The sequence below is a fragment of the Rhinoderma darwinii genome (assembly GCF_050947455.1).
Source record: "Rhinoderma darwinii isolate aRhiDar2 chromosome 1 unlocalized genomic scaffold, aRhiDar2.hap1 SUPER_1_unloc_5, whole genome shotgun sequence".
NCBI classification, from domain to species: Eukaryota; Metazoa; Chordata; class Amphibia; order Anura; family Rhinodermatidae; genus Rhinoderma; species Rhinoderma darwinii.
Window position 1 is genome coordinate 91,066 of NW_027461669.1, and position 26,669 is coordinate 117,734.

A 26,669-nucleotide genomic window follows, 5' to 3' on the forward strand; every position below is an offset into this window, starting at 1 on the left:
AGCATTTAATGTCAATGGCCATTCTAAGCTGAATGTCCCTGCTCTCGTCAGATTGCAGCAGTTACACAGCTTAAGGCCTCGCTAGTACCAGTGTGGGAGACTGCCTGGGAATCCGTGGTGCGGTTGACTTTTTATTATGTCGTTTAGATTTTGTTTCACAATAGATTAAATAGGACTATGGATTAAAGCATTTAACGTCAATGGCCATTCTAAGCTGAATGTGCCTGCTCTCGGCAGATCGCAGAAGTTACACAGCTTAAGGCCTCGCTAGTACCAGTGTGGGAGACTGTCTGGGAATCCGTGGTGCGGTTGAATTTTTATTATGTCGTTTAGATTTTGTTTCACAATCGATTAAAAAGGACTATGGATTAAATCATTTAATTTCAATGGCCATTCTAAGATGAATGTCCCTGCTCTCGTCAGATCGCAGAAGTTACACAGCTTAAGGCCTCGCTAGTACCAGTGTGGGAGACTGTCTGGGAATCCGTGGTGCGGTTGACTTTTTATTATGTCGTTTAGATTTTGTTTCACAATCGATTAAAAAGGACTATGGATTAAAGCATTTAATGTCAATGGCCATTCTAAGCTGAATGTGCCTGCTCTCGTCAGATCGCAGAAGTTACACAGCTTAAGGCCTCGCTAGTACCAGTGTGCGAGACTGTCTGGGAATCCGTGGTGAGGTTGACTTTTTATTATGTCGTTTAGATTTTGTTTCACAATAGATTAAATAGGACTATGGATTAAAGCATTTAATGTCAATGGCCATTCTAAGCTGAATGTGCCTGCTCTCGTCAGAACGCAGAAGTTACACAGCTTAAGGCCTCGCTAGTACCAGTGTGGGCGACTGTCTGGGAATCCGTGGTGCGGTTGAATTTTTATTATGTCGTTTAGATTTTGTTTCACAATCGATTAAAAAGGACTATGGATTAAAGCATTTAATGTCAATGGCCATTCTAAGCTGGATGTGCCTGCTCTCGTCAGATCGCAGAAGTTACACAGCTTAAGGCCTCGCTAGTACCAGTGTGGGAGACTGTCTGGGAATCCGTGGTGCGGTTGACTTTTTATTATGTCGTTTAGATTTTGTTTCACAATCGATTAAAAAGGACTATGGATTAAAACATTTAATGTCAATGGCCATTCTAAGCTGGATGTACCTGCTCTCATTAGATCGCAGAAGTTACACAGCTTAACACCTCGCTAGTACCAGTGTGGGAGACTGTCGGGGAATCCGTGGTGCGGTTGACTTTTTATTATGTCGTTTAGATTTTGTTTCACAATCGATTAAAAAGGACTATGGATTAAAGCATTTAATGTCAATGGCCATTCTAAGCTGAATGTCCCTGCTCTTGTCAGATCGCAGAAGTTACACAGCTTAAGGCCTCGCTAGTACTAGTGTGGGAGACTGTCTGGGAATCCGTGGTGCGGTTGACTTTTTATTATGTTGTTTAGATTTTGTTTCACAATAGATTAAATAGGACTATGGATTAAGGCTTTTAATGGCAATGGCCATTCTAAGCTGAATGTGCCTGCTCTCGTCAGATCGCAGAAGTTACACAGCTTAAGGCCTCGTTAGTACCAGTGTGGGAGACTGTCTGGGAATCCGTGGTGCAGTTGACTTTTTATTATGTCGTTTAGATTTTGTTTCACAATCGATTAAAAAGGACTATGGATTAAAGCATTTAATGTCAATGGCCATTCTAAGCTGAATGTGACTGCTCTCGTCAGATCGCAGAAGTTACACAGCTTAAGGCCTCGCTAGTACCAGTGTGGGAGACTGTCTGGGAATCCGTGGTGCGGTTGACTTTTTATTATGTTGTTTAGATTTTGTTTCACAATAGATTAAATAGGACTATGGATTAAGGCTTTTAACGGCAATGGCCATTCTAAGCTGAATGTGCCTGCTCTCGTCAGATCGCAGAAGTTACACAGCTTAAGGCCTCGTTAGTACCAGTGTGGGAGACTGTCTGGGAATCCGTGGTGCGGTTGACTTTTTATTATGTCGTTTAGATTTTGTTTCACAATCGATTAAAAAGGACTATGGATTAAAGCATTTAATGTCAATGGCCATTCTAAGCTGAATGTGCCTGCTCTCGTTAGATCGCAGAAGTTACACAGCTTAACGCCTCGCTTGTACCAGTGTGGGAGACTGTCTGGGAATCCGTGGTGCGGTTGAATTTTTATTATGTCGTTTAGATTTTGTTTCACAATCGATTAAAAAGGACTATGGATTAAAGCTTTTAATGTCAATGGCCATTCTAAGCTGAATGTGCCTGCTCTCGTCAGATCGCAGAAGTTACACAGCTTAAAGCCTCGCTAGTACCAGTGTGGGAGACTGCCTGGGAATCCGTGGTGCGGTTGACTTTTTATTATGTCGTTTAGATTTTGTTTCACAATAGATTAAATAGGACTATGGATTAAATCATTTAACGTCAATGGCCATTCTAAGCTGAATGTACCTGCTCTCGTCAGATCGCAGAAGTTACACAGCTTAAGGCCTCGCTAGTACCAGTGTGGGAGACTGTCTGGGAATCCGTGGTGCGGTTGAATTTTTATTATGTCGTTTAGATTTTGTTTCACAATCGATTAAAAAGGACTATGGATTAAAGCATTTAATGTCAATGGCCATTCTAAGCTGAATGTGCCTGCTCTCGTCAGATCGCAGAAGTTACACAGCTTAAGGCCTCGCTAGTACCAGTGTGGGAGACTGTCTGGGAATCCGTGGTACGGTTGACTTTTTATTATGTTGTTTAGATTTTGTTTCACAATAGATTAAATAGGACTATGGATTAACCCCTTCAGGACCAAGCTCATTTTGGCCTTCAGGACCAGACCCATTTTTTCAAATCTGACATATTTCACTTTATGTGGTAATAACTCCGGAACGCTTTTACCTATCAAAGTGATTCTGAGATTGTTTTCTCGTGACACATTGGACTTTATGATAGTGGAAAAATGTGGTCGATAAATTCAATATTTACCAGTGAAAAACACCAAAATTTGGTGAAAAATTGCAAAAATTTGCATTTTTCTAAATGTAAATGTATCTGCTTGTAAGACAGGCAGTTATACCACACAAAATTGTTGCTAATTAACATCCCCCATATGTCTACTTTAGATTGGCATCGTTTTTTGAACATCCTTTTATTTTTCTAGGACGTTACAAGGCTTAGAACTTTAGCAGCAATTTCTCACATTTTCAAGAAAATTTCAAAAGGCTATTTTTACAGGGGCCAGTTCAGTTGTGAAGTGGCTTTTAGGGCCTTATATATTAGAAACCGCCAAAAAGTCACCCCATTTTAAAATCTTCACCCCTCAAAGTATTCAAAACAGCATTTAGAAAGTTTCTTAACCCTTTAAACGTTTCACAGGAATTAAAGCAACGTAGAGGTGAAATTTTCAAATTTCATTTTTTTTTTGCAGAAATTCATTTTTATTCTATTTTTTTTGTAACACAGAAGTTTTTACCAGAGAAATGCAACTCAATATTTATTGCCCAGATTCTGCAGTTTTTAGAAATATCCCACATGTGGCCCTAGTGTGGTAAAGGACTGAAGCACCGGCCTCGGAAGCAAAGGAGCACCCAGTGGATTTTGGGCCTCCTTTTTATTAGAAAATATTTTAGGCTCCATGTCAGGTTTCAAGGGCTCTTTCGGTGCCAAAACAGTGGAAATCCACCAAAAGTGACCCCATTTTGGAAACTACACCCCTTGAGGAAATTATCTAGGGGTATAGTGAGCATTTTGACCCCACAGGTTTTTTGCAGAAATTATTGGAAGTAGGCCGTGAAAATAAAAATCGTCATTCTTTCAAAGATTATGTAGGTTTAGCTAATTTTTTCTAATTTCCACGAGGACTAAAGGAGAAAAAGCACCACAACATTTGTAAAGCAATTTCTCCCGAGTAAAACAATACCCCACATGTGGTTATAAACGGATGTTTGGACACACGGCGGAGCTTAGAAGGGAAAGAGCGCCATTTGGCTTCTGGAGCTCAAATTTAGCAGGAATGGTTTGCGGAGGCCAGGTCGCATTTGCAAAGCCCCTGAGGTACCAAAACAGTGAAAACGCCAAAAAAGTGACTCCATTGAGAAAACTACACCCCTTGAGGAATCCATCTAGGGGTGTAGTGAGCATTTTGCCCCCACAGGTGTTTCATAGATTTTATTAGAATTGGGCAGTGAAAATAAAAAAAATCCTTTTTCTTCAATAAGACGTAGCTTTAGCTCCAAATTTTTAATTTTCTCAACAAATAAAGGAAAAAAAGAACCCCAACGCTTGTAAAGCAACTTCTCTGGAGTACGGCAATACCCCACACGTGGTCGTAAAATGCTGTTTGGGCACACGGCAGGGCTCAGAAGGGAAGGAGCGCCATTTGCTTTTGGTGTACAGATTTTGCTGCATTTGGTTTCTGGTCGCTATGTTGCATTTGCAAAGTCCCTGTGGGACCAAAACAGTGGATCCCCCCCAGAAGTGACGCCATTTTGGAAACAACACCCTCAAGGTATTCACCTAGGGGTGTAGTGAGCATGTTAACCCCACAGGTGTTTTGCAGAAATTCGTGTGCACACGATGTGGGAGAATGAAAATGGGAATTTTTCCTTAGATACGCCAATATGTGGTGCCCGGCTTTTGCCACCATAACAAGACAGCTCTCAATTATTATGCGGTGTTTCCCTGTTTTAGAATCACCCTACATGTGGCCCTAATCTTTTGCCTGGACATTCGACAGGGCTCAGGAGTGAAAGAGTACCGTGTAAAATTGAGGCCTAATTTGGCGACATATAAAGTATTGGTTCACAATTGCAGAGGCTTTGATGTGAAATAATAAAAGAAACCCCTGAGAAGTGACCCCATTTTGGAAACTGCACCCCTCAAGGCATTTATTAAGAGGTGTAGTGAGCATTTTCACCCCACGTGTCTTTTCCATAAATGATTGCGCTGCGGAAGGTACAAATTAAATAGTTTCCCTAGATATGCCAATTCAGTGTCAAATGTCATGCCCAGCTTGTGCCACTTTTTTTTTTATATACACCGTTCACCGTACGTTATAAACTACATGTTACCTTTATTCTGCGGGTCAGTACGATTCCGGCGATACCAAATTTATAGAACTTTTTTATAACTTTTTGCACAATAAAATTACTTTTGGAAAGAGAATGTATTTTTTCTGTCGCCAAGTTGTGAGAGCCATAACTTTTACATTTTTTCGTCGATGAAGCTGTGTGAGGGCTTGTTTTTTTTGCGAGACGAGGTATAGATTTTATCGGTACCATTTTTGGATACATGCGACTTTTTGATCACTTTTTATTTCAATTTTTGGAAGACAGTGACCAAAAAAACAGTAATTATGGCAGTGTTTTTGAGGTTTTTTTTTACGGCGTTCACTGTGCGGAATAAATAACATAATATTTTTATAGTTCAGGTCGTTACGATCGCTGCGATACCAAATATGTATGGCTTTATTATTTTTTTCAATAATAAATGACTTATAAGGGAAAAAGGGCGATTGTGTTTTGTGTTATTATTTGAAACTTTTATTGTATGTTTTCCAACTTTTATTTTTACTTTTTTTACACTTTTTTTTACACTTTTCTTTAGTCCCACTAGGGGACTTGAATGTCCAACTATTTGTTTGATGTTCTAATACATTGCACTACCTATGTAGTGCAATGTATTGGAACTGTCAGTTGTTCACTGACAGCAAGCCGATTAGGCTCCGCCTCTGGGCGGGGCCTAATCAGCTTACGTAATGGCAGACAGGAGTCCATTGTTAGGGCTCCTGTTGCCATGGTAGCAGTCGCCAGCCTTGCCATCGCATGGCAAGGCTGCCGATTTTCTACAAACCTCTAGGATGCAGCGATCACAATGGATCGCTGCATCGAAGGGGTTAATGCCAGGAATCGGAGCTAGCTCCGGTTCCTGGCGATAGATCGGGGTGTCCGCTGTTACATACAGCGGACACCCACTGCTGATGACGCCGGCTCAGCTTCTGAGCCGGAAGCTGAGCCGGCGCCATCTTGCCGATGTTACCGGAAGCCTCCTGGGCCCCGCCGACGACGGGGCATAGGAGGATTCCGTTACAGGCTGATCGGGAGGTAAGCATTAGCCCTCCGATCGCCTTTGCAGCCACCGGCAACCCAGCGATCACGTTGCTGGGGTGCCGGTGGCTATAAACTCCTCACATGCTGCGATCTCTATTGAACGCAGCATGTGAGGGGTTAATCGGTCGGATCGGATGCTAGCTCCGGTCCTGGCCGATACCTTAGGGTGCCAGCTGTAACATACAGCTGTCACCCGGTGGTGATGTCGCTGGCTCAGCTCCTGAGCCAGCTTCATCTCCATGACGTATATTTACGTGAAAAGGTGGTAAGCCACCGATTTTAATGACGTATATATACGTGATCCGGCGGGAAGGGGTTAAGGCTTTTAATGTCAATGGCCATTCTAAGCTGAATGTGCCTGCTCTCGTCAGATCGCAGAAGTTACACAGCTTAAGGCCTCGCTAGTACCAGTGTGGGAGACTGTCTGGGAATCCGTGGTACGGTTGACTTTTTATTATGTTGTTTAGATTTTGTTTCACAATAGATTAAATAGGACTATGGATTAAGGCTTTTAATGTCAATGGCCATTCTAAGCTGAATGTGCCTGCTCTCGTCAGATCGCAGAAGTTACACAGCTTAAGGCCTCGCTAGTACCAGTGTGGGAGACTGTCTGGGAATCCGTGGTGCGGTTGACTTTTTATTATGTCGTTTAGATTTTGTTTCACAATAGATTAAATAGGACTATGGATTAAAGCATTTAACGTCAATGGCCATTCTGAGCTGAATGTGCCTGCTCTCGTCAGATCGCAGAAGTTACACAGCTTAAGGCCTCGCTAGTACCAGTGTGGGAGACTGTCTGGGAATCCGTGGTGCGGTTGACTTTTTATTATGCCGTTTAGATTTTGTTTCACAATAGATTAAATAGGACTATGGATTAAATCATTTAACGTCAATGGCCATTCTAAGCTGAATGTGCCTGCTCTCGTCAGATCGCAGAAGTTACACAGCTTAAGGCCTCGCTAGTACCAGTGTGGGAGACTGTCTGGGAATCCGTGGTGCTGTTGAATTTTTATTATGTCGTTTAGATTTTGTTTCACAATCGATTAAAAAGGACTATGGATTACAGCATTTAATGTCAATGGCCATTCTAAGCTGAATGTCCCTGCTCTCGTCAGATCGCAGAAGTTACACAGCTTAATGCCTCGCTAGTACCAGTGTGGGAGACTGTCTGGGAATCCGTGGTGCGGTTGCCTTTTTATTATGTCGTTTAGATTTTGTTTCACAATCGATTAAAAAGGACTATGGATTAAAACATTTAATGTCAATGGCCATTCTAAGCTGAATGTGCCTGCTTTCGTCAGATCGCAGAAGTTACACAGCTTAAGGCCTCGCTAGTACCAGTGTGGGAGACTGTCTGGGAATCCGTGGTGCGGTTGACCTTTTATTATCTCGTTTAGATTTTGTTTCACAATAGATTAAATAGGACTATGGATTAAAGCATTTAACGTCAATGGCCATTCTAAGCTGAATGTGCCTGCTCTTGTCAGAACGCAGAAGTTACACAGCTTAAGGCCTCGCTAGTACCAGTGTGGAGACTGTCTGGGAATCCGTGGTGCGGTTGAATTTTTATTATGTCGTTTAGATTTTGTTTCACAATCGATTAAAAAGGACTATGGATTAAAGCATTTAATGTCAATGGCCATTCTAAGCTGAATGTCCCTGCTCTCGTCAGATCGCAGAAGTTACACAGCTTAAGGCCTCGCTAGTACCAGTGTGGGAGACTGTCTGGGAATACGTGGTACGGTTGACTTTTTATTATGTTGTTTAGATTTTGTTTCACAATAGATTAAATAGGACTATGGATTAAGGCTTTTAATGTCAATGGCCATTCTAAGCTGAATGTGCCTGCTCTCGTCAAATCGCAGAAGTTACACAGCTTAAGGCCTTGCTAGTACCAGTGTGGGAGACTGTCTGGGAATCCGTGGTGCGTTGACTTATTATTATGTCGTTTAGATTTTGTTTCACAATCGATTAAAAAGGACTATGGATTAAAGCATTTAATGTCAATGGCCATTCTAAGCTGAATGTCCCTGCTCTCGTCAGATCGCAGAAGTTACACAGCTTAAGGCCTCGCTAGTACCAGTGTGGGAGACTGTCTGGGAATCCGTGGTGCGGTTGACTTTTTATTATGTCGTTTAGATTTTGTTTCACAATCGATTAAAAAGGACTATGGATTAAAGCATTCAATGTCAATGGCCATTCTAAGCTGAATGTGCCTGCACTCGTCAGATCGCAGAAGTTACACAGCTTAAGGCCTCGCTAGTACCAGTGTGGGAGACTGTCTGGGAATCCGTGGTGCGGTTGAATTTTTATTATGTTGTTTAGATTTTGTTTCACAATAGATTAAATAGGACTATGGATTAAGGCTTTTAATGTCAATGGCCATTCTAAGCTGAATGTGCCTGCTCTCGTCAGATCGCAGAACTTACACAGCTTAAGGCCTCGCTAGTACCAGTGTGGGAGACTGTAAGGGAATCCGTGGTGAGGTTGACTTTTTATTATGTCGTTTAGATTTTGTTTCACAATCGATTAAAAAGGACTATTGATTAAAGCATTTAATGTCAATGTCCATTCTAAGCTGAATGTGCCTGCTCTCGTTAGATCGCAGACGTTACACAGCTTAACGCCTCGCTAGTACCAGTGTGGGTGACTGTCTGGGAATCCGTGGTGCGGTTGACTTTTTATTATGTCGTTTAGATTTTGTTTCACAATAGATTAAATAGGACTATGGATTAAACTATTTAACGTCAATGGCCATTCTAAGCTGAATGTGCCTGCTCTCGTCAGATCGCAGAAGTTACACAGCTTAAAGCCTCGCTAGTACCAGTGTGGGAGACTGTCTGGGAATCCGTGGAGCGGTTGACTTTTTATTATGTCGTTTAGATTTTGTTTCACAATCGATTAAAAAGGACTATGGATTAAAGCATTTAATGTCAATGGCCATTCTAAGCTGAATGTCCCTGCTCTCGTCAGATCGCAGAAGTTACACAGCTTAAGGCCTCGCTAGTACCAGTGAGGGAGACTGTCTGGGAATCCGTGGTGCGGTTTACTTTTTATTATGTCGTTTAGATTTTGTTTCACAATCGATTAAAAAGGACTATGGATTAAAGCATTTAATGTCAATGGCCATTCTAAGCTGAATGTGCCTTCTCTCGTCAGATCGCAGAAGTTACACAGCTTAAGGCCTCGCTAGTACCAGTGTGGGAGACTGTCTGGGAATCCGTGGTGCTGTTGACTTTTTATTATGTCGTTTAGATTTTGTTTCACAATAGATTAAATAGGACTATGGATTAAAGCATTTAACGTCAATGGCCATTCTAAGCTGAATGTGCCAGCTCTCGTCAGAGCGCAGAAGTTACACAGCTTAAGCCCTCGCTAGTACCAGTGTGGGAGACTGTCTGGGAATCCGTGGTGCGGTTGAATTTTTATTATGTCGTTTAGATTTTGTTTCACAATCGATTAAAAAGGACTATGGATTAAAGCATTTAATGTCAATGGCCATTCTAAGCTGAATGTCCCTGCTCTCGTCAGATCGCAGAAGTTACACAGCTTAAGGCCTTGCTAGTACCAGTGTGGGAGACTGTCTGGGAATCCGTGGTGCGGTTGACTTTTTATTATGTCGTTTAGATTTTGTTTCACAATCGATTAAAAAGGACTATGGATTAAAGCATTTAATGTCAATGGCCATTCTAAGCTGAATGTGCCTGCCCTTGTTAGATCGCAGAAGTTACACAGCTTAACGCCTCGCTAGTACCAGTGTGGGAGACTGTCTGGGAATCCGTGGAGCGGTTACCTTTTTATTATGTCGTTTAGATTTTGTTTCACAATCGATTAAAAAGGACTATGGATTAAAGCATTTCATGTCAATGGCCATTCTAAGCTGAATGTGCCTGCTCTCGTCAGATCGCAGAAGTTACACAGCTTAAGGCCTCGCTAGTACCAGTGTGGGAGACTGTCTGGGAATCCGTGGTGCGGTTGACTTTTTATTATGTCGTTTAGATTTTGTTTCACAATAGATTAAATAGGACTATGGATTAAAGCATTTAACGTCAATGGCCATTCTAAGCTGAATGTGCCTGCTCTCGTCAGAACGCAGAAGTTACACAGCTTAAGGCCTCGCTAGTACCAGTGTGGGAGACTGTCTGGGAATCCGTGGTGCGGTTGAATTTTTATTATGTCGTTTAGATTTTGTTTCACAATCGATTAAAAAGGACTATGGATTAAAGCATTTAATGTCAATGGCTATTCTAAACTGAATGTCCCTGCTCTCGTCAGATCGCAGAAGTTACACAGCTTAAGGCCTCGCTAGTACCAGTGTGGGAGACTGTCTGGGAATCCGTGGTGCGGTTGACTTTTTATTATGTTGTTTAGATTTTGTTTCACAATAGATTAAATAGGACTATGGATTAAGGCTTTTAATGTCAATGGCAATTCTAAGCTGAATGTACCTGCTCTCGTCAGATCGCAGAAGTTACACAGCTTAAGGCCTCGCTAGTACCAGTGTGGGAGACTGTCTGGGAATCCGTGGTGTGGTTGACTTTTTATTATGTCGTTTAGATTTTGTTTCACAATCGATTAAAAAGGACTATGGATTAAAGCATTTAATGATAATGGCCATTCTAAGCTGAATGTGCCTGCTCTCGTTAGATCGCAGAAGTTACACAGCTTAACGCCTCCCTAGTACCAGTGTGGGAGACTGTCTGGGAATCCGTGGTGCGGTTGACTTTTTATTATGTCGTTTAGATTTTGTTTCACAATAGATTAAATAGGACTATGGATTGAATCATTTAACGTCGATGGCCATTCTAAGCTGAATGTGCCTTCTCTCGTCAGATCGCAGAAGTTACCCAGCTTAAGTCCTCGCTAGTACCAGTGTGGGAGACTGTCTCGGAATCCGTTGTGCGGTTGAATTTTCATTATGTCGTTTAGATTTTGTTTCACAATCGATTAAAAAGGACTATGGATTAAAGCATTTAATGTCAATGGCCATTCTAAGCTGAATGTCCCTGCTCTCGTCAGATCGCAGAAGTTACACAGCTTAAGGCCTCGCTAGTACCAGTGTGGGAGACTGTCTGGGAATCCGTGGTGCGGTTGACTTTTTATTATGTTGTTTAGATTTTGTTTCACAATAGATTAAATAGGACTATGGATTAAAGCTTTTAATGTCAATGGCAATTCTAAGCTGAATGTGCCTGCTCTCGTCAGATCGCAGAAGTTACACAGCTTAAGGCCTCGCTAGTACCAGTGTGGGAGACTGTCTGGGAATCCGTGGTGTGGTTGACTTTTTATTATGTCGTTTAGATTTTGTTTCACAATCGATTAAAAAGGACTATGGATTAAAGCATTTAATGTTAATGGCCATTCTAAGCTGAATGTGCCTGCTCTCGTTAGATCGCAGAAGTTACACAGCTTAACGCCTCCCTAGTACCAGTGTGGGAGACTGTCTGGGAATCCGTGGTGCGGTTGACTTTTTATTATGTCGTTTAGATTTTGTTTCACAATAGATTAAATAGGACTATGGATTAAATCATTTAACGTCAATGGCCATTCTAAGCTGAATGTGCCTGCTCTCGTCAGATCGCAGAAGTTACCCAGCTTAAGTCCTCGCTAGTACCAGTGTGGGAGACTGTCTCGGAATCCGTTGTGCGGTTGAATTTTTATTATGTCGTTTAGATTTTGTTTCACAATCGATTAAAAAGGACTATGGATTAAAGCATTTAATGTCAATGGCCATTCTAAGCTGAATGTGCCTGCTCTCGTCAGATCGCAGAAGTTACACAGCTTAAGGCCTCGCTAGTACCAGTGTCGGAGACTGCCTGGGAATCCGTGGTGCGGTTGACTTTTTATTATGTCGTTTAGATTTTGTTTCACAGTCGATTAAAAAGGACTATGGATTAAAGCATTTAACGTCAATGGCCATTCTAAGCTGAATGTGCCTGCTCTCGTCAGAACGCAGAAGTTACATAGCTTAAGTCCTCGCTAGTACCAGTGTGGGAGACTGTCTGGGAATCCGTGGTGCGGTTGACTTTTTATTATGTTGTTTAGATTTTGTTTCACAATAGATTAAATAGGACTATGGATTAAGGCTTTTAATGTCAATGGCCATTCTAAGCTGAATGTGCCTGCTCTCGTCAGATCGCAGAAGTTACACAGCTTAAGGCCTCGCTAGTACCAGTGTGGGAGACTGTCTGGGAATCCGTGGTGCGGTTGACTTTTTATTATGTCGTTTAGATTTTGTTTCACAATCGATTAAAAAGGACTATGGATTAAAGCATTTAATGTCAATGGCCATTCTAAGCTGAATGTGCCTGCTCTCGTTAGATTGCAGAAGTTACACAGCTTAACTCCTCGCTAGTACCAGTGTGGGTGACTGTCTGGGAATCCGTGGTGCGGTTGACTTTTTATTATGTCGTTTAGATTTTGTTTCACAATAGATTAAATAGGACTATGGATTAAAGCATTTAACGTCAATGGCCATTCTAAGCTGAATGTGCCTGCTCTCGTCAGATCGCAGAAGTTACACAGCTTAAGGCCTCGCTAGTACCAGTGTGGGAGACTGTCTGGGAATCCGTGGAGTGGATGAATTTTTATTATGTCGTTTAGATTTTGTTTCACAATCGATTAAAAAGAACTATGGATTAAAGCATTTAATGTCAATGGCCATTCTAAGCTGAATGTCCCTGCTCTCGTCAGATCGCAGAAGTTACACAGATTAAGGCCTCGCTAGTACCAGTGTGGGAGACTGTCTGGGAATCCGTGGTGCGGTTGACTTTTTATTATGTCGTTTAGATTTTGTTTCACAATCGATTAAAAAGGACTATGGATTAAAGCATTTAATGTCAATGGCCATTCTAAGCTGAATGTGCCTGCTCTCGTCAGATCGCAGAAGTTACACAGCTTAAGGCCTCGCTAGTACCAGTGTGGGAGACTGTCTGGGAATCCGTGGTGCGGTTGACTTTTTATTATGTCGTTTAGATTTTGTTTCACAATCGATTAAAAAGGACTATGGATTAAAGCATTTAATGTCAATGGCCATTCTAAGCTGAATGTGCCTGCTCTCGTCAGATCGCAGAAATTACACAGCTTAAGGCCTCGCTAGTACCAGTGTGGGAGACTGTCTGGGAATCCGTGGTGGGGTTGACTTTTTATTATGTCGTTTAGATTTTGTTTCACAATAGATTAAATAGGACTATGGATTAAAGCATTTAATGTCAATGGCCATTCTAAGCTGAATGTCCCTGCTCTCGTCAGATCGCAGAAGTTACACAGCTTAAGGCCTCGCTAGTACCAGTGTGGGATACTGTCTGGGAATCCGTGGTGCTGTTGACTTTTTATTATGTCGTTTAGATTTTGTTTCACAATCGATTAAAAAGGACTATGGATTAAAGCATTTAATGTCAATGGCCATTCTAAGCTGAATGTGCCTGCTCTCGTCAGATCGCAGAAGTTACACAGCTTAAGGCCTCGCTAGTACCAGTGTGGGAGACTGTCTGGGAATCCGTGGTGCGGTTGACTTTTTATTATGTCGTTTAGATTTTGTTTCACAATCGATTAAAAAGGACTATGGATTAAAACATTTAATGTCAATGGCCATTCTAAGCTGAATGTGCCTGCTCTCGTTAGATTGCAGAAGTTACACAGCTTAACTCCTCGCTAGTACCAGTGTGGGTGACTGTCTGGGAATCCGTGGTGCGGTTGACTTTTTATTATGTCGTTTAGATTTTGTTTCACAATAGATTAAATAGGACTATGGATTAAAGCATTTAACGTCAATGGCCATTCTAAGCTTAATGTGCCTGCTCTCGTCAGATCGCAGAAGTTACACAGCTTAAGGCCTCGCTAGTACCAGTGTGGGAGACTGTCTGGGAATCCGTGGAGTGGATGAATTTTTATTATGTCGTTTAGATTTTGTTTCACAATCGATTAAAAAGGACTATGGATTAAAGCATTTAATGTCAATGGCCATTCTAAGCTGAATGTCCCTGCTCTCGTCAGATCGCAGAAGTTACACAGATTAAGGCCTCGCTAGTACCAGTGTGGGAGACTGTCTGGGAATCCGTGGTGCGGTTGACTTTTTATTATGTCTTTTAGATTTTGTTTCACAATCGATTAAAAAGGACTATGGATTAAAGCATTTAATGCCAATGGCCATTCTAAGCTGAATGTGCCTGCTCTCGTCAGATCGCAGAACTTACACAGCTTAAGGCCTCGCTAGTACCAGTGTGGGAGACTGTCTGGGAATCCGTGGTGCTGTTGACTTTTTATTATGTCGTTTAGATTTTGTTTCACAAATGATTAAATAGGACTATGGATTAAAGCATTTAAACGTCAATGGCCATTCTAAGCTGAATGTGCCTGCTCTAGTCAGAACGCAGAAGTTACACAGCTTAAGGCCTCGCTAGTACCAGTGTGGGAGACTGTCTGGGAATCCGTGGTGCGGTTGAATTTTTATTATGTCGTTTAGATTTTGTTTCACAATCGATTAAAAAGGACTATGGATTAAAGCATTTAATGTCAATGGCCATTCTAAGCTGATTGTGCCTGCTCTCGTCAAATCGCAGAACTTACACAGCTTAAGGCCTCGCTAGTACCAGTGTGGGAGACTGTCTGGGAATCCGTGGTGCGGTTGACTTTTTATTATGTTGTTTAGATTTTGTTTCACAATCGATTAAAAAGGACTATGGATTAAAGCATTTAATGTCAATGGCCATTCTAAGCTGAATGTGCCTGCTCTCGTCAGATCGCAGAAGTTACACAGCTTAAGGCCTCGCTAGTACCAGTGTGGGAGACTGTCTGGGAATCCGTGGTGCGGTTGACTTTTTATTATGTCGTTTAGATTTTGTTTCACAATCGATTAAAAAGGACTATGGATTAAAGCATTTAATGTCAATGGCCATTCTAAGCTGAATGTGCCTGCTCTCGTCAGATCGCAGAAATTACACAGCTTAAGGCCTCGCTAGTACCAGTGTGGGAGACTGTCTGGGAATCCGTGGTGCGGTTGACTTTTTATTATGTCGTTTAGATTTTGTTTCACAATAGATTAAATAGGACTATGGATTAAAGCATTTAATGTCAATGGCCATTCTAAGCTGAATGTCCCTGCTCTCGTCAGATCGCAGAAGTTACACAGCTTAAGGCCTCGCTAGTACCAGTGTGGGAGACTGTCTGGGAATCCGTGGTGCTGTTGACTTTTCATTATGTCGTTTAGATTTTGTTTCACAATCGATTAAAAAGGACTATGGATTAAAGCATTTAATGTCAATGGCCATTCTAAGCTGAATGTGCCTGCTCTCGTCAGATCGCAGAAGTTACACAGCTTAAGGCCTCGCTAGTACCAGTGTGGGAGACTGTCTGGGAATCCGTGGTGCGGTTAACTTTTTATTATGTCGTTTAGATTTTGTTTCACAATCGATTAAAAAGGACTATGGATTAAAGCACTTAACGTCAATGGCCATTCTAAGCTGAATGTGCCTGCTCTCGTCAGAACGCAGAAGTTACATAGCTTAAGTCCTCGCTAGTACCAGTGTGGGAGACTGTCTGGGAATCCGTGGTGCGGTTGACTTTTTATTATGTTGTTTAGATTTTGTTTCACAATAGATTAAATAGGACTATGGATTAAGGCTTTTAATGTCAATGTCCATTCTAAGCTGAATGTGCCTGCTCTCGTCAGATCGCAGAAGTTACACATCTTAAGGCCTCGCTAGTACCAGTGTGGGAGACTGTCTGGGAATCCGTGGTGCGGTTGAGTTTTTATTATGTCGTTTAGATTTTGTTTCACAATAGATTAAATAGGACTATGGATTAAGGCTTTTAATGTCAATGGCCATTCTAAGCTGAATGTGCCTGCTCTCGTCAAATCGCAGAAGTTACACAGCTTAAGGCCTCGCTAGTACCAGTGTGGGAGACTGTCTGGGAATCCGTGGTGCGGTTGACTTTTTATTATGTCGTTTAGATTTTGTTTCACAATCGATTAAAAAGGACTATGGATTAAAGCATTTAATGTTAATGGCCATTCTAAGCTGAATGTGCCTGCTCTCGGCAGATCGCAGAAGTTACACAGCTTAAGGCCTTGCTAGTACCAGTGTGGGAGACTGTCTGGGAATCCGTGGTGCGGTTGACTTTTTATTATGTCGTTTAGATTTTGTTTCACAATCGATTAAAAAGGACTATGGATTAAAGCATTTAATGTCAATGGCCATTCTAAGCTGAATGTGCCTGCTCTTGTCAGATCGCAGAAGTTACACAGCTTAAGCCCTCGCTAGTACCAGTGTGGGAGACTGTCTGGGAATCCGTGGTGCGGTTGACTTTTTATTATGTCGTTTAGATTATGTTTCACAATAGATTAAATAGGACTATGGATTAAAGCATTTAACGTCAATAGCCATTCTAAATTGAATGTGCCTGCTCTCGTCAGAACGCAGAAGTTACACAGCTTAAGGCCTCGCTAGTACCAGTGTGGGAGACTCTCTGGGAATCTGTGGTGTGGTTGAATTTTTATTATGTCGTTTAGATTTTGTTTCACAATCGATTAAATAGGACTATGGATTAAGGCTTTTAATGTCAATGGCCATTCTAAGCTGAATGTCCCTGCTCTCGTGAGATCGTAAAAGTTACACAGCTTAAGGCCTCGCTAGTACCAGTGTGGGAGACTGTCTGGGAAACCGTGGTGCGGTTGACTTTTTATTATGTTGTTTAGATTTTGTTTCACAGTAGATTAAATAGGACTATGGATTAAGGCTTTTAATGTCAATGGCCATTCTAAGATGAATGTGCATTCTCTCGTTAGATCGCAGAAATTACACAGCTTAAGGCCTCGCTAGTACCAGTGTGGGAGACTGTCTGGGAATCCGTGGTGCGGTTGACTTTTTATTATGTCGTTTAGATTTTGTTTCACAATAGATTAAATAGGACTATGGATTAAAGCATTTAATGTCAATGGCCATTCTAAGCTGAATGTCCCTGCTCTCGTCAGATCGCAGAAGTTACACAGCTTAAGGCCTCGTTAGCACCAGTGTGGGAGACTGTCTGGGAATCCGTGGTGCGGTTGAGTTTTTATTATGTCGTTTAGATTTTGTTTCACAATCGATTAAAAAGGACTATGGATTAAAGCATTTAACGTCAATGGCCATTCTAAGCTGAATGTGCCTGCTCTCGTCAGAACGCAGAAGTTACATAGCTTAAGTCCTCGCTAGTACCAGTGTGGGAGACTGTCTGGGAATCCGTGGTGCGGTTGACTTTTTATTATGTTGTTTAGATTTTGTTTCACAATAGATTAAATAGGACTATGGATTAAGGCTTTTAATGTCAATGTCCATTCTAAGCTGAATGTGCCTGCTCTCGTCAGATCGCAGAAGTTACACAGCTTAAAGCCTCGCTAGTACCAGTGTGGGAGACTGGCTGGGAATCCGTGGTGCGGTTGAGTTTTTATTATGTCGTTTAGATTTTGTTTCACAATCGATTAAAAAGGACTATGGATTAAAGCCTTTAATGTCAATGGCCATTCTAAGCTGAATGTCCCTGCTCTCGTCAGATCGCAGAAGTTGCACAGCTTAAGGCCTCGCTGGTACCAGTGTGGGAGACTGTCTGGGAATGCGTGGTGCGGTTGACTTTTTATTATGTTGTTTAGATTTTGTTTCACAATAGATTAAATAGGACTATGGATTAAGGCTTTTAATGTCAATGGCCATTCTAAGCTGAATGTGCCTGCTCTCGTCAAATCGCAGAAGTTACACAGCTTAAGGCCTCGCTAGTACCAGTGTGGGAGACTGTCTGGGAATCCGTGGTGCGGTTGACTTTTTATTATGTCGTTTAGATTTTGTTTCACAATCGATTAAAAAGGACTATGGATTAAAGCATTTAATGTCAATGGCCATTCTAAGCTGAATGTGCCTGCTCTCGTCAGATCGCAGAAGTTACACAGCTTAAGGCCTTGTTAGTACCAGTGTGGGAGACTGTCTGGGAATCCGTGGTGCGGTTGACTTTTTATTATGTCGTTTAGATTTTGTTTCACAATCGATTAAAAAGGACTATGGATTAAAGCATTTAATGTCAATGGCCATTCTAAGCTGAATGTGCCTGCTCTTGTCAGATCGCAGAAGTTACACAGCTTAAGCCCTCGCTAGTACCAGTGTGGGAGACTGTCTGGGAATCCGTGGTGCGGTTGACTTTTTATTATGTCGTTTAGATTTTTTTTTTTCACAATAGATTAAAAAGGACTATGGATTAAAGCATTTAATGTCAATGGCCATTCTAAGCTGAATGTGCCTGCTCTCGTCAGATCGCAGAAGTTACACAGCTTAAGGCCTCGCAAGTACCGGTGTGGGAGACTGTCTGGGAATCCGTGGTGCGGTTGACTTTTTATTATGTCGTTTAGATTATGTTTCACAATAGATTAAATAGGACTATGGATTAAAGCATTTAACGTCAATAGCCATTCTAAGCTGAATGTGCCTGCTCTCATCAGAACGCAGAAGTTACACAGCTTAAGGCCTCGCTAGTACCAGTGTGGGAGACTCTCTGGGAATCCGTGGTGTGGTTGAATTTTTATTATGTCGTTTAGATTTTGTTTCACAATCGATTAAATAGGACTATGGATTAAGGCTTTTAATGTCAATGGCCATTCTAAGCTGAATGTCCCTGCTCTCGTCAGATCGTAAAAGTTACACAGCTTAAGGCCTCGCTAGTACCAGTGTGGGAGACTGTCTGGGAAACCGTGGTGCGGTTGACTTTTTATTATGTTGTTTAGATTTTGTTTCACAGTAGATTAAATAGGACTATGGATTAAGGCTTTTAATGTCAATGGCCATTCTAAGCTGAATGTCCCTGCTCTCGTCAGAACGCAGAAGTTACACATCTTAAGGCCTCGCTAGTACCAGTGTGGGAGACTGTCTGGGAATCCGTGGTGCGGTTGAATTTTTATTATGTCGTTTAGATTTTGTTTCACAATCGATTAAAAAGGACTATGGATTAAAGCATTTAATGTCAATGGCCATTCTAAACTGAATGTCCCTGCTCTCGTCAGATCGCAGAAGTTACACAGCTTAAGGCCTCGCTAGTACCAGTGTGGGAGACTGTCTGGGAATCCGTGGTGCGGTTGACTTTTTATTATGTTGTTTTGATTTTGTTTCACAATAGATTAAATAGGACTATGGATTAAGGTTTTTAATGTCAATGGCCATTCTAAGCTGAATGTGCCTGATCTAGTCAGATCGCAGAAGTTACACAGCTTAAGGCCTCGCTAGTACCAGTGTGGGAGACTGTCAGGGAATACAAGAAGCGGTTGACTTTTTATTATGTCGTTTAGATTTTGTTTCACAATCGATTAAAAAGGACTATGGATTAAAGCATTTAATGTTAATGGCCATTCTAAGCTGAATGTGCCTGCTCTCGTTAGATCGCAGAAGTTACACAGCTTAACGCCTCCCTAGTACCAGTGTGGGAGACTGTCTGGGAATCCGTGGTGCGGTTGACTTTTTATTATGTCGTTTAGATTTTGTTTCACAATAGATTAAATAGGACTATGGATTAAATCATTTAACGTCAATGGCCATTCTAAGCTGCATGTGCCTGCTCTCGTCAGATCGCAGAAGTTACCCAGTTTAAGGCCTCGCTAGTACCAGTGTGGGAGACTGTCTCGGAATCCGTTGTGCGGTTGAATTTTTATTATGTCGTTTAGATTTTGTTTCACAATCGATTAAAAAGGACTATGGATTAAAGCATTTAATGTCAATGGCCATTCTAAGCTGAATGTCCCTGCTCTCGTCAGAACGCAGAAGTTACACAGCTTAAGGCCTCGCTAGTACCAGTGTGGGAGACTCTCTTGGAATCCGTGGTGCTGTTGTCTTTTTATTATGTCGTTTAGATTTTGTTTCACAATCGATTAAATAGGACTATGGATTAAGGCTTTTAATGTCAACGGCCATTCTAAGCTGAATGTCCCTGCTCTCGTCAGATCGTAAAAGTTACACAGCTTAAGGCCTCTCTAGTACCAGTGTGGGAGACTGTCTGGGAAACCGTGGTGCGGTTGACTTTTTATTATGTTGTTTAGATTTTGTTTCACAGTAGATTAAATAGGACTATGGATTAAGGCTTTTAATGTCAATGGCCATTCTAAGCTGAATGTCCCTGCTCTCGTCAGAACGCAGAAGTTACACAGCTTAAGGCCTCGCTAATACCAGTGTGGGAGACTGTCTGGGAATCCGTGGTGTGGTTGACTTTTTATTATGTCGTTTAGATTTTGTTTCACAATCGATTAAAAAGGACTATGGATTAAAGCATTTAATGTCAATGGCCATTCTAAGCTGAATGTGCCTGCCCTCGTTAGATCGCAGAAGTTACACAGCTTAACGCCTCGCTAGTACCAGTGTGGGAGACTGTCTGGGAATCCGTGGTGCGGTTGACTTTTTATTATGTCGTTTAGATTTTGTTTCACAATCGATTAAAAAGGACTATGGATTAAAGCATTTAATGTCAATGGCCATTCTAAGCTGAATGTGCCTGCTCTCATCAGATCGCAGAAGTTACACAGCTTAAGGCCTCGCTAGTACCAGTGTGGGAGACTGTCTGGGAATCCGTGGTGCGGTTGACTTTTTATTATGTCGTTTAGATTTTGATGCGCAATAGATTAAATAGGACTATGGATTAAAGCATTTAACGTCAATGGCCATTCTAAGCTGAATGTCCCTGCTCTCGTCAGATCGCAGAAGTTACACAGCTTAAGGCCTCGCTAGTACCAGTGTGGGAGACTGTCTGGGAATCCGTGGTGCGGTTGACTTTTTATTATGTCGTTTAGATTTTGTTTCACAATAGATTAAATAGGACTATGGATTAAAGCTTTTAATGTCAATGGCCATTCTAAGCTGAATGTGCCTGCTCTCGTCAGATCGCAGAAGTTACACAGCTTAAGGCCTCGCTAGTACCAGTGTGGGAGACTGTCTGGGAATCCGTGGTGCGGTTGACTTTTTATTATGTCGTTTAGATTTTGTTTCACAATCGATTAAAAAGGACTTTGGATTAAAGCATTTAATGTTAATGGCCATTCTAAGCTGAATGTGCCTGCTCTCGTTAGATCGCAGAAGTTACACAGCTTAACGCCTCCCTAGTACCAGTGTGGGAGACTGTCTGGGAATCCGTGGTGTGGTTGACTTTTTATTATGTCGTTTAGATTTTGTTTCACAATAGATTAAATAGGACTATGGATTAAATCATTTAACGTCAATGGCCATTCTAAGCTGAATGTGCCTGCTCTCGTCAGATCGCAGAAGTTACCCAGCTTAAGGCCTCGCTAGTACCAGTGTGGGAGACTGTCTCGGAATCCGTTGTGCGGTTAAATTTTTATTATGTCGTTTAGATTTTGTTTCACAATCGATTAAAAAGGACTATGGATTAAAGCATTTAATGTCAATGGCCATTCTAAGCTGAATGTGCCTGCTCTCGTCAGATCGCAGAAGTTACACAGCTTAAGGCCTCGCTAGTACCAGTGTGGGAGACTGTCTGGGAATCCGTGGTGCGGTTGACTTTTTATTATGTCGTTTAGATTTTGTTTCACAATCGATTAAAAAGGACTTTGGATTAAAGCATTTAATGTTAATGGCCATTCTAAGCTGAATGTGCCTGCTCTCGTTAGATCGCAGAAGTTACACAGCTTAACGCCTCCCTAGTACCAGTGTGGGAGACTGTCTGGGAATCCGTGGTGTGGTTGACTTTTTATTATGTCGTTTAGATTTTGTTTCACAATAGATTAAATAGGACTATGGATTAAATCATTTAACGTCAATGGCCATTCTAAGCTGAATGTGCCTGCTCTCGTCAGATCGCAGAAGTTACCCAGCTTAAGGCCTCGCTAGTACCAGTGTGGGAGACTGTCTCGGAATCCGTTGTGCGGTTGAATTTTTATTATGTCGTTTAGATTTTGTTTCACAATCGATTAAAAAGGACTATGGATTAAAGCATTTAATGTCAATGGCCATTCTAAGCTGAATGTGCCTGCTCTCGTCAGATCGCAGAAGTTACACAGCTTAAGGCCTCGCTAGTACCAGTGTGGGAGACTGTCTGGGAATCCGTGGCGCGGTTGACATTTTATTATGTCGTTTAGATTTTGTTTCACAATCGATTAAAAAGGACTATGGATTAAAGCATTTAATGTAAATGGCCATTCTAAGCTGAATGTGCCTGCTCTCGTCAGAACGCAGAAGTTACATAGCTTAAGTCCTCGCTAGTACCAGTGTGGGAGACTGTCTGGGAATCCGTGGTGCGGTTGACTTTTTATTATGTTGTTTAGATTTTGTTTCACAATAGATTAAATAGGACTATGGATTAAGGCTTTTAAGGTCAATGGCCATTCTAAGCTGAATGTGCCTGCTCTCGTCAGATCGCAGAAGTTACACAGCTTAAGGCCTCGCTAGTACCAGTGTGGGAGACTGTCTGGGAATCCGTGGTGCGGTTGACTTTTTATTATGTCGTTTAGATTTTGTTTCACAATAGATTAAATAGGACTATGGATTAAAGCATTTAATGTCAATGGCCATTCTAAGCTGAATGTGCCTGCTCTCGTTAGATCGCAGAAGTTACACAGCTTAAGGCCTCGCTAGTACCAGTGTGGGTGACTGTCTGGGAATCCGTGGTGCGGTTGCCTTTTTATTATGTCGTTTAGATTTTGTTTCACAATAGATTAAATAGGACTATGGATTAAATCACTTAACGTCAATCGCCATTCTAAGCTGAATGTGCCTGCTCTCGTCAGATCGCAGAAGTTACACAGCTTAAGGCCTCGCTAGTACCAGTGTGGGAGACTGTCTGGGAATCAGTGGAGCGGTTGAATTTTGATTATGTCGTTTAGATTTTGTTTCACAATCGATTAAAAAGGACTATGGATTAAAGCATTTAATGTCAATGGCCATTCTAAGCTGAATGTCCCTGCTCTCGTCAGATCGCAGAAGTTACACAGCTTAAGGCCTCGCTAGTACCAGTGTGGGAGACTGTCTGGGAATCCGTGGTGCGGTTGACTTTTTATTATGTCGTTTAGATTTTGTTTCACAATCGATTAAAAAGGACTATGGATTAAAGCATTTAATGTCAATGGCCATTCTAAGCTGAATGTGCCTGCTCTCGTCAGATCGCAGAAGTTACACAGCTTAAGGCCTCGCTAGTACCAGTGTGGGAGACTGTCTGGGAATCCGTGGTGCGGTTGACTTTTTATTATGTCGTTTAGATTTTGTTTCACAATAGATTAAATAGGACTATGGATTAAAGCATTTAACGTCAATGGCCATTCTAAGCTGAACGTGCCTGCTCTCGTCAGAACGCAGAAGTTACACAGCTTAACGCCTCGCTAGTCCCAGTGTGGGAGACTGTCTGGGAATCCGTGGTGCGGTTGACTTTTTATTATGTCGTTTAGATTTTGTTTCACAATCGATTAAAAAGGACTATGGATTAAAGCATTTAATGTCAATGGCCGTTCTAAGCTGAATGTGCCTGCTCTCGTCAGATCGCAGAAGTTACACAGCTTAAGGCCTCGCTAGTACCAGTGTGGGAGACTGTCTGGGAATCCGTGGTGCGGTTGACTTTTTATTATGTTGTTTAGATTTTGTTTCACAATAGATTAAATAGGACTATGGATTAATGCTTTTAATGTTAATGGCCATTCTAAGCTGAATGTGCCTGCTCTCGTCAGAACGCAGAAGTTACACAGCTTAAGGCCTCGCTAGTACCAGTGTGGGAGACTGTCTGGGAATCCGTGGTGCGGTTGACTTTTTATTATGTCATTTAGATTTTGTTTCACAATAGATTAAATAGGACTATGGATTAAGGCTTTTAATGTCAATGGCCATTCCAAGCTGAATGTGCCTGCTCTCGTCAGATCGCAGAAGTTACACAGCTTAAGGCCTCGCTAGTACCAGTGTGGGAGACTGTCTGGGAATCCGTGGTGCGGTTGACTTTTTATTATGTTGTTTAGATTTTGTTTCACAATAGATTAAATAGGACTATGGATTAAGGCTTTTAATGTCAATGGCCATTCTAAGCTGAATGTGCCTGCTCTCGTCAGATCGCAGAAGTTACACAGCTTAAGGCCTCGCTAGTACCAGTGTGGGAGACTGTCTGGGAATCCGTGGTGCGGTTGACTTTTTATTATGTCGTTTAGATTTTGTTTCACAATCGATTAAAAAGGACTATGGATTAAAGCATTTAATGTCAATTGCCATTCTAAGCTGAATGTGCCAGCCCTCGTTAGATCGCAGAAGTTACACAGCTTAACGCCTCGCTAGTACCAGTGTGGGAGACTGTCTGGGAATCCGTGGTGCGGTTGACTTTTTATTATGTCGTTTAGATTTTGTTTCACAATAGATTAAATAGGACTATGGATTAAAGCATTTAACGTCAATGGCCATTCTAAGCTGAATGTGCCTGCTCTCGTCAGATCGCAGAAGTTACACAGCTTAAGGCCTCGCTAGTACCAGTGTGGGAGACTGTCTGGGGATCCGTGGTGCGGTTGACTTTTTATTATGTCGTTTAGATTTTGTTTCACAATAGATTAAATAGGACTATGGATTAAAGCATTTACCGTCAATGGCCATTCTAAGCTGAATGTGCCTGCTCTAGTCAGAACGCAGAAGTTACACAGCTTAAGGCCTCGCTAGTACCAGTGTGGGAGACTGTCTGGGAATCCGTGGTGTGGTTGAATTTTTATTATGTCGTTTAGATTTTGTTTCACAATCGATTAAAAAGGACTATGGATTAAAGCATTTAATGTCAATGGCCATTCTAAGCTGAATGTCCCTGCTCTCGTCAGATCGCAGAAGTTACACAGCTTAAGGCCTCGCTAGTACCAGTGTGGGAGACTGTCTGGGAATCCGTGGTGCGGTTGACTTTTTATTATGTCGTTTAGATTTTGTTTCACAATCGATTAAAAAGGACTATGGATTAAAGCATTTAATGTCAATGGCCATTCTAAGCTGAATGTGCCTGCTCTCGTCAGATCGCAGAAGTTACATAGCTTAAGGCCTCGCTAGTACCAGTGTGGGAGACTGTCTGGGAATCCGTGGTGCGGTTGACTTCTTATTATGTCGTTTAGATTTTGTTTCACAATCGATTAAAAAGGACTATGGATTAAAGCATTTAATGTCAATGGCCATTCTAAGCTGAATGTGCCTGCTCTCGTCGGATCGCAGAAGTTACACAGCTTAAGGCCTCGCTAGTACCAGTGTGGGAGACTGTCTGGGAATCCGTGGTGCGGTTGAGTTTTTATTATGTCGTTTAGATTTTGTTTCACAATCGATTAAAAAGGACTATGGATTAAAGCCTTTAACGTCAATGGCCATTCTAAGCTGAATGTCCCTGCTCTCGTCAGATCGCAGAAGTTACACAGCTTAAGGCCTCGCTGGTACCAGTGTGGGAGACTGTCTGGGAATGCGTGGCGCGGTTGCCTTTTTATTATGTTGTTTAGATTTTGTTTCACAATAGATTAAATAGGACTATGGATTAAGGCTTTTAATGTCAATGGCCATTCTAAGCTGAATGTGCCTGCTCTCGTCAGATCGCAGAAGTTACACAGCTTAAGGCCTCGCTAGTACCAGTGTGGGAGACTGTCTGGGAATCCGTGGTGCGGTTGACTTTTTATTATGTCGTTTAGATTTTGTTTCACAATCGATTAAAAAGGACTATGGATTAAAGCATTTAATGTCAATGGCCATTCTAAGCTGAATGTGCCTGCTCTCGTCAGATCGCAGAAGTTACACAGCTTAAGGCCTCGCTAGTACCAGTGTGGGAGACTGTCTGGGAATCCGTGGTGCGGTTGACTTTTTGTTATGTTGTTTAGATTTTGTTTCACAATAGATTAAATAGGACTGTGGATTAAGGCTTTTAAAGTCAATGGCCATTCTAAGCTGAACGTGCCTGCTCTCGTCAGATCGCAGAAGTTACACAGCTTAAGGCCTCGCTAGTACCAGTGTGGGAGACTGTCTGGGAATCCGTGGTGCGGTTGACTTTTTATTATGTCGTTTAGATTTTGTTTCACAATCGATTAAAAAGGACTATGGATTAAAGCATTTAATGTCAATGGCCATTCTAAGCTGAATGTGCATGCTCTCGTTAAATCGCAGAAGTTAAACAGCTTAACGCCTCGCTAGTACCAGTGTGGGAGACTGTCTGGGAATCCGTGGTGTGGTTGACTTTTTATTATTTCGTTTAGATTTTGTTTCACAATAGATTAAATAGGACTATGGATTAAAACATTTAACGTCAATTGCCATTCTAAGCTGAATGTGCCTGCTCTCGTCAGATCGCAGAAGTTACACAGCTTAAGGCCTCGCTAGTACCAGTGTGGGAGACTGTCTGGGAATCCGTGGTGCGGTTAAGTTTTTATTATGTCGTTTAGATTTTGTTTCACAATCGATTAAAAAGGACTATGGATTAAAGAATTTAATGTCAATGGCCATTCTAAGCTGAATGTCCCTGCTCTCGTCAGATCGCAGAAGTTACACAGCTTAAGGCTTCGCTAGTACCAGTGTGGGAGACTGTCTGGGAATCCGTGGTGCGGTTGACTTTTTATTATGTCGTTTAGATTTTGTTTCAC

The 26,669-nt window shown here is 41.8% G+C and overlaps 98 pseudogenes; all 98 read left to right on the forward strand.

The window, feature by feature from the left end:
• Positions 1-10: 10 nt before the first annotated feature.
• On the forward strand, positions 11-129 carry LOC142673449 (5S ribosomal RNA; annotated as a pseudogene).
• Positions 130-196: 67 nt separating this feature from the next.
• Positions 197-315, forward strand: LOC142673853 (5S ribosomal RNA; annotated as a pseudogene).
• A 67-nt stretch (positions 316-382) lies between these two features.
• LOC142673767 (5S ribosomal RNA) lies at positions 383-501 on the forward strand (annotated as a pseudogene).
• A 67-nt stretch (positions 502-568) lies between these two features.
• On the forward strand, positions 569-687 carry LOC142674166 (5S ribosomal RNA; annotated as a pseudogene).
• Positions 688-754: 67 nt separating this feature from the next.
• LOC142674611 (5S ribosomal RNA) lies at positions 755-873 on the forward strand (annotated as a pseudogene).
• A 67-nt stretch (positions 874-940) lies between these two features.
• LOC142674313 (5S ribosomal RNA) lies at positions 941-1,059 on the forward strand (annotated as a pseudogene).
• A 67-nt stretch (positions 1,060-1,126) lies between these two features.
• On the forward strand, positions 1,127-1,245 carry LOC142674019 (5S ribosomal RNA; annotated as a pseudogene).
• Positions 1,246-1,312: 67 nt separating this feature from the next.
• On the forward strand, positions 1,313-1,431 carry LOC142673359 (5S ribosomal RNA; annotated as a pseudogene).
• A 67-nt stretch (positions 1,432-1,498) lies between these two features.
• Positions 1,499-1,617, forward strand: LOC142674570 (5S ribosomal RNA; annotated as a pseudogene).
• A 67-nt stretch (positions 1,618-1,684) lies between these two features.
• On the forward strand, positions 1,685-1,803 carry LOC142673330 (5S ribosomal RNA; annotated as a pseudogene).
• Positions 1,804-1,870: 67 nt separating this feature from the next.
• On the forward strand, positions 1,871-1,989 carry LOC142674547 (5S ribosomal RNA; annotated as a pseudogene).
• A 253-nt stretch (positions 1,990-2,242) lies between these two features.
• LOC142673254 (5S ribosomal RNA) lies at positions 2,243-2,361 on the forward strand (annotated as a pseudogene).
• Positions 2,362-2,428: 67 nt separating this feature from the next.
• LOC142674468 (5S ribosomal RNA) lies at positions 2,429-2,547 on the forward strand (annotated as a pseudogene).
• Positions 2,548-2,614: 67 nt separating this feature from the next.
• Positions 2,615-2,733, forward strand: LOC142674599 (5S ribosomal RNA; annotated as a pseudogene).
• A 3,697-nt stretch (positions 2,734-6,430) lies between these two features.
• Positions 6,431-6,549, forward strand: LOC142674601 (5S ribosomal RNA; annotated as a pseudogene).
• Positions 6,550-6,616: 67 nt separating this feature from the next.
• On the forward strand, positions 6,617-6,735 carry LOC142673832 (5S ribosomal RNA; annotated as a pseudogene).
• Positions 6,736-6,802: 67 nt separating this feature from the next.
• On the forward strand, positions 6,803-6,921 carry LOC142674321 (5S ribosomal RNA; annotated as a pseudogene).
• Positions 6,922-6,988: 67 nt separating this feature from the next.
• On the forward strand, positions 6,989-7,107 carry LOC142673294 (5S ribosomal RNA; annotated as a pseudogene).
• Positions 7,108-7,174: 67 nt separating this feature from the next.
• LOC142673983 (5S ribosomal RNA) lies at positions 7,175-7,293 on the forward strand (annotated as a pseudogene).
• A 67-nt stretch (positions 7,294-7,360) lies between these two features.
• LOC142674552 (5S ribosomal RNA) lies at positions 7,361-7,479 on the forward strand (annotated as a pseudogene).
• A 252-nt stretch (positions 7,480-7,731) lies between these two features.
• Positions 7,732-7,850, forward strand: LOC142674644 (5S ribosomal RNA; annotated as a pseudogene).
• Positions 7,851-7,917: 67 nt separating this feature from the next.
• Positions 7,918-8,035, forward strand: LOC142674210 (5S ribosomal RNA; annotated as a pseudogene).
• Positions 8,036-8,102: 67 nt separating this feature from the next.
• On the forward strand, positions 8,103-8,221 carry LOC142674387 (5S ribosomal RNA; annotated as a pseudogene).
• Positions 8,222-8,288: 67 nt separating this feature from the next.
• LOC142673623 (5S ribosomal RNA) lies at positions 8,289-8,407 on the forward strand (annotated as a pseudogene).
• A 67-nt stretch (positions 8,408-8,474) lies between these two features.
• Positions 8,475-8,593, forward strand: LOC142674150 (5S ribosomal RNA; annotated as a pseudogene).
• A 253-nt stretch (positions 8,594-8,846) lies between these two features.
• LOC142673812 (5S ribosomal RNA) lies at positions 8,847-8,965 on the forward strand (annotated as a pseudogene).
• Positions 8,966-9,032: 67 nt separating this feature from the next.
• On the forward strand, positions 9,033-9,151 carry LOC142673756 (5S ribosomal RNA; annotated as a pseudogene).
• A 67-nt stretch (positions 9,152-9,218) lies between these two features.
• On the forward strand, positions 9,219-9,337 carry LOC142674591 (5S ribosomal RNA; annotated as a pseudogene).
• Positions 9,338-9,590: 253 nt separating this feature from the next.
• LOC142674654 (5S ribosomal RNA) lies at positions 9,591-9,709 on the forward strand (annotated as a pseudogene).
• A 253-nt stretch (positions 9,710-9,962) lies between these two features.
• On the forward strand, positions 9,963-10,081 carry LOC142673844 (5S ribosomal RNA; annotated as a pseudogene).
• Positions 10,082-10,148: 67 nt separating this feature from the next.
• Positions 10,149-10,267, forward strand: LOC142674534 (5S ribosomal RNA; annotated as a pseudogene).
• Positions 10,268-10,334: 67 nt separating this feature from the next.
• Positions 10,335-10,453, forward strand: LOC142673583 (5S ribosomal RNA; annotated as a pseudogene).
• Positions 10,454-10,520: 67 nt separating this feature from the next.
• On the forward strand, positions 10,521-10,639 carry LOC142674593 (5S ribosomal RNA; annotated as a pseudogene).
• A 439-nt stretch (positions 10,640-11,078) lies between these two features.
• Positions 11,079-11,197, forward strand: LOC142674389 (5S ribosomal RNA; annotated as a pseudogene).
• A 67-nt stretch (positions 11,198-11,264) lies between these two features.
• LOC142673350 (5S ribosomal RNA) lies at positions 11,265-11,383 on the forward strand (annotated as a pseudogene).
• A 439-nt stretch (positions 11,384-11,822) lies between these two features.
• LOC142674590 (5S ribosomal RNA) lies at positions 11,823-11,941 on the forward strand (annotated as a pseudogene).
• Positions 11,942-12,008: 67 nt separating this feature from the next.
• LOC142673451 (5S ribosomal RNA) lies at positions 12,009-12,127 on the forward strand (annotated as a pseudogene).
• A 67-nt stretch (positions 12,128-12,194) lies between these two features.
• LOC142673857 (5S ribosomal RNA) lies at positions 12,195-12,313 on the forward strand (annotated as a pseudogene).
• A 439-nt stretch (positions 12,314-12,752) lies between these two features.
• Positions 12,753-12,871, forward strand: LOC142673388 (5S ribosomal RNA; annotated as a pseudogene).
• A 67-nt stretch (positions 12,872-12,938) lies between these two features.
• LOC142673870 (5S ribosomal RNA) lies at positions 12,939-13,057 on the forward strand (annotated as a pseudogene).
• Positions 13,058-13,124: 67 nt separating this feature from the next.
• On the forward strand, positions 13,125-13,243 carry LOC142673374 (5S ribosomal RNA; annotated as a pseudogene).
• Positions 13,244-13,310: 67 nt separating this feature from the next.
• On the forward strand, positions 13,311-13,429 carry LOC142674661 (5S ribosomal RNA; annotated as a pseudogene).
• A 67-nt stretch (positions 13,430-13,496) lies between these two features.
• On the forward strand, positions 13,497-13,615 carry LOC142673882 (5S ribosomal RNA; annotated as a pseudogene).
• A 439-nt stretch (positions 13,616-14,054) lies between these two features.
• LOC142673389 (5S ribosomal RNA) lies at positions 14,055-14,173 on the forward strand (annotated as a pseudogene).
• A 67-nt stretch (positions 14,174-14,240) lies between these two features.
• Positions 14,241-14,359, forward strand: LOC142674507 (5S ribosomal RNA; annotated as a pseudogene).
• A 68-nt stretch (positions 14,360-14,427) lies between these two features.
• Positions 14,428-14,546, forward strand: LOC142673689 (5S ribosomal RNA; annotated as a pseudogene).
• A 67-nt stretch (positions 14,547-14,613) lies between these two features.
• Positions 14,614-14,732, forward strand: LOC142674037 (5S ribosomal RNA; annotated as a pseudogene).
• A 67-nt stretch (positions 14,733-14,799) lies between these two features.
• On the forward strand, positions 14,800-14,918 carry LOC142673894 (5S ribosomal RNA; annotated as a pseudogene).
• A 67-nt stretch (positions 14,919-14,985) lies between these two features.
• Positions 14,986-15,104, forward strand: LOC142673319 (5S ribosomal RNA; annotated as a pseudogene).
• A 67-nt stretch (positions 15,105-15,171) lies between these two features.
• Positions 15,172-15,290, forward strand: LOC142673237 (5S ribosomal RNA; annotated as a pseudogene).
• Positions 15,291-15,357: 67 nt separating this feature from the next.
• Positions 15,358-15,476, forward strand: LOC142673187 (5S ribosomal RNA; annotated as a pseudogene).
• Positions 15,477-15,543: 67 nt separating this feature from the next.
• On the forward strand, positions 15,544-15,662 carry LOC142673452 (5S ribosomal RNA; annotated as a pseudogene).
• Positions 15,663-15,915: 253 nt separating this feature from the next.
• On the forward strand, positions 15,916-16,034 carry LOC142673430 (5S ribosomal RNA; annotated as a pseudogene).
• Positions 16,035-16,101: 67 nt separating this feature from the next.
• Positions 16,102-16,220, forward strand: LOC142673861 (5S ribosomal RNA; annotated as a pseudogene).
• A 67-nt stretch (positions 16,221-16,287) lies between these two features.
• Positions 16,288-16,406, forward strand: LOC142673908 (5S ribosomal RNA; annotated as a pseudogene).
• A 253-nt stretch (positions 16,407-16,659) lies between these two features.
• LOC142674158 (5S ribosomal RNA) lies at positions 16,660-16,778 on the forward strand (annotated as a pseudogene).
• Positions 16,779-17,031: 253 nt separating this feature from the next.
• Positions 17,032-17,150, forward strand: LOC142674112 (5S ribosomal RNA; annotated as a pseudogene).
• Positions 17,151-17,217: 67 nt separating this feature from the next.
• On the forward strand, positions 17,218-17,336 carry LOC142673454 (5S ribosomal RNA; annotated as a pseudogene).
• Positions 17,337-17,589: 253 nt separating this feature from the next.
• Positions 17,590-17,708, forward strand: LOC142674054 (5S ribosomal RNA; annotated as a pseudogene).
• A 67-nt stretch (positions 17,709-17,775) lies between these two features.
• Positions 17,776-17,894, forward strand: LOC142673431 (5S ribosomal RNA; annotated as a pseudogene).
• A 67-nt stretch (positions 17,895-17,961) lies between these two features.
• LOC142674370 (5S ribosomal RNA) lies at positions 17,962-18,080 on the forward strand (annotated as a pseudogene).
• A 67-nt stretch (positions 18,081-18,147) lies between these two features.
• Positions 18,148-18,266, forward strand: LOC142673909 (5S ribosomal RNA; annotated as a pseudogene).
• Positions 18,267-18,336: 70 nt separating this feature from the next.
• Positions 18,337-18,455, forward strand: LOC142674453 (5S ribosomal RNA; annotated as a pseudogene).
• Positions 18,456-18,522: 67 nt separating this feature from the next.
• Positions 18,523-18,641, forward strand: LOC142673257 (5S ribosomal RNA; annotated as a pseudogene).
• Positions 18,642-18,708: 67 nt separating this feature from the next.
• On the forward strand, positions 18,709-18,827 carry LOC142673840 (5S ribosomal RNA; annotated as a pseudogene).
• A 67-nt stretch (positions 18,828-18,894) lies between these two features.
• LOC142673758 (5S ribosomal RNA) lies at positions 18,895-19,013 on the forward strand (annotated as a pseudogene).
• Positions 19,014-19,080: 67 nt separating this feature from the next.
• Positions 19,081-19,199, forward strand: LOC142673360 (5S ribosomal RNA; annotated as a pseudogene).
• Positions 19,200-19,824: 625 nt separating this feature from the next.
• Positions 19,825-19,943, forward strand: LOC142674369 (5S ribosomal RNA; annotated as a pseudogene).
• Positions 19,944-20,010: 67 nt separating this feature from the next.
• On the forward strand, positions 20,011-20,129 carry LOC142673938 (5S ribosomal RNA; annotated as a pseudogene).
• A 67-nt stretch (positions 20,130-20,196) lies between these two features.
• On the forward strand, positions 20,197-20,315 carry LOC142673550 (5S ribosomal RNA; annotated as a pseudogene).
• A 67-nt stretch (positions 20,316-20,382) lies between these two features.
• On the forward strand, positions 20,383-20,501 carry LOC142674209 (5S ribosomal RNA; annotated as a pseudogene).
• Positions 20,502-20,568: 67 nt separating this feature from the next.
• On the forward strand, positions 20,569-20,687 carry LOC142674354 (5S ribosomal RNA; annotated as a pseudogene).
• Positions 20,688-20,754: 67 nt separating this feature from the next.
• LOC142674390 (5S ribosomal RNA) lies at positions 20,755-20,873 on the forward strand (annotated as a pseudogene).
• A 67-nt stretch (positions 20,874-20,940) lies between these two features.
• Positions 20,941-21,059, forward strand: LOC142673906 (5S ribosomal RNA; annotated as a pseudogene).
• Positions 21,060-21,498: 439 nt separating this feature from the next.
• Positions 21,499-21,617, forward strand: LOC142673918 (5S ribosomal RNA; annotated as a pseudogene).
• Positions 21,618-22,056: 439 nt separating this feature from the next.
• Positions 22,057-22,175, forward strand: LOC142674624 (5S ribosomal RNA; annotated as a pseudogene).
• A 67-nt stretch (positions 22,176-22,242) lies between these two features.
• Positions 22,243-22,361, forward strand: LOC142673914 (5S ribosomal RNA; annotated as a pseudogene).
• Positions 22,362-22,428: 67 nt separating this feature from the next.
• Positions 22,429-22,547, forward strand: LOC142673930 (5S ribosomal RNA; annotated as a pseudogene).
• Positions 22,548-22,614: 67 nt separating this feature from the next.
• LOC142674604 (5S ribosomal RNA) lies at positions 22,615-22,733 on the forward strand (annotated as a pseudogene).
• Positions 22,734-22,800: 67 nt separating this feature from the next.
• LOC142673633 (5S ribosomal RNA) lies at positions 22,801-22,919 on the forward strand (annotated as a pseudogene).
• A 67-nt stretch (positions 22,920-22,986) lies between these two features.
• LOC142674391 (5S ribosomal RNA) lies at positions 22,987-23,105 on the forward strand (annotated as a pseudogene).
• A 67-nt stretch (positions 23,106-23,172) lies between these two features.
• Positions 23,173-23,291, forward strand: LOC142673942 (5S ribosomal RNA; annotated as a pseudogene).
• A 67-nt stretch (positions 23,292-23,358) lies between these two features.
• LOC142674038 (5S ribosomal RNA) lies at positions 23,359-23,477 on the forward strand (annotated as a pseudogene).
• Positions 23,478-23,544: 67 nt separating this feature from the next.
• On the forward strand, positions 23,545-23,663 carry LOC142674626 (5S ribosomal RNA; annotated as a pseudogene).
• Positions 23,664-23,730: 67 nt separating this feature from the next.
• LOC142674328 (5S ribosomal RNA) lies at positions 23,731-23,849 on the forward strand (annotated as a pseudogene).
• Positions 23,850-23,916: 67 nt separating this feature from the next.
• Positions 23,917-24,035, forward strand: LOC142674628 (5S ribosomal RNA; annotated as a pseudogene).
• A 67-nt stretch (positions 24,036-24,102) lies between these two features.
• Positions 24,103-24,221, forward strand: LOC142673954 (5S ribosomal RNA; annotated as a pseudogene).
• Positions 24,222-24,474: 253 nt separating this feature from the next.
• Positions 24,475-24,593, forward strand: LOC142673375 (5S ribosomal RNA; annotated as a pseudogene).
• Positions 24,594-24,660: 67 nt separating this feature from the next.
• LOC142673974 (5S ribosomal RNA) lies at positions 24,661-24,779 on the forward strand (annotated as a pseudogene).
• A 67-nt stretch (positions 24,780-24,846) lies between these two features.
• Positions 24,847-24,965, forward strand: LOC142674393 (5S ribosomal RNA; annotated as a pseudogene).
• A 67-nt stretch (positions 24,966-25,032) lies between these two features.
• LOC142674602 (5S ribosomal RNA) lies at positions 25,033-25,151 on the forward strand (annotated as a pseudogene).
• A 67-nt stretch (positions 25,152-25,218) lies between these two features.
• LOC142673510 (5S ribosomal RNA) lies at positions 25,219-25,337 on the forward strand (annotated as a pseudogene).
• Positions 25,338-25,404: 67 nt separating this feature from the next.
• LOC142674024 (5S ribosomal RNA) lies at positions 25,405-25,523 on the forward strand (annotated as a pseudogene).
• Positions 25,524-25,590: 67 nt separating this feature from the next.
• On the forward strand, positions 25,591-25,709 carry LOC142673966 (5S ribosomal RNA; annotated as a pseudogene).
• Positions 25,710-25,776: 67 nt separating this feature from the next.
• Positions 25,777-25,895, forward strand: LOC142673980 (5S ribosomal RNA; annotated as a pseudogene).
• A 67-nt stretch (positions 25,896-25,962) lies between these two features.
• On the forward strand, positions 25,963-26,081 carry LOC142674323 (5S ribosomal RNA; annotated as a pseudogene).
• A 253-nt stretch (positions 26,082-26,334) lies between these two features.
• Positions 26,335-26,453, forward strand: LOC142673599 (5S ribosomal RNA; annotated as a pseudogene).
• Positions 26,454-26,520: 67 nt separating this feature from the next.
• On the forward strand, positions 26,521-26,639 carry LOC142673190 (5S ribosomal RNA; annotated as a pseudogene).
• The last annotated feature ends 30 nt before the right edge of the window (positions 26,640-26,669 follow it).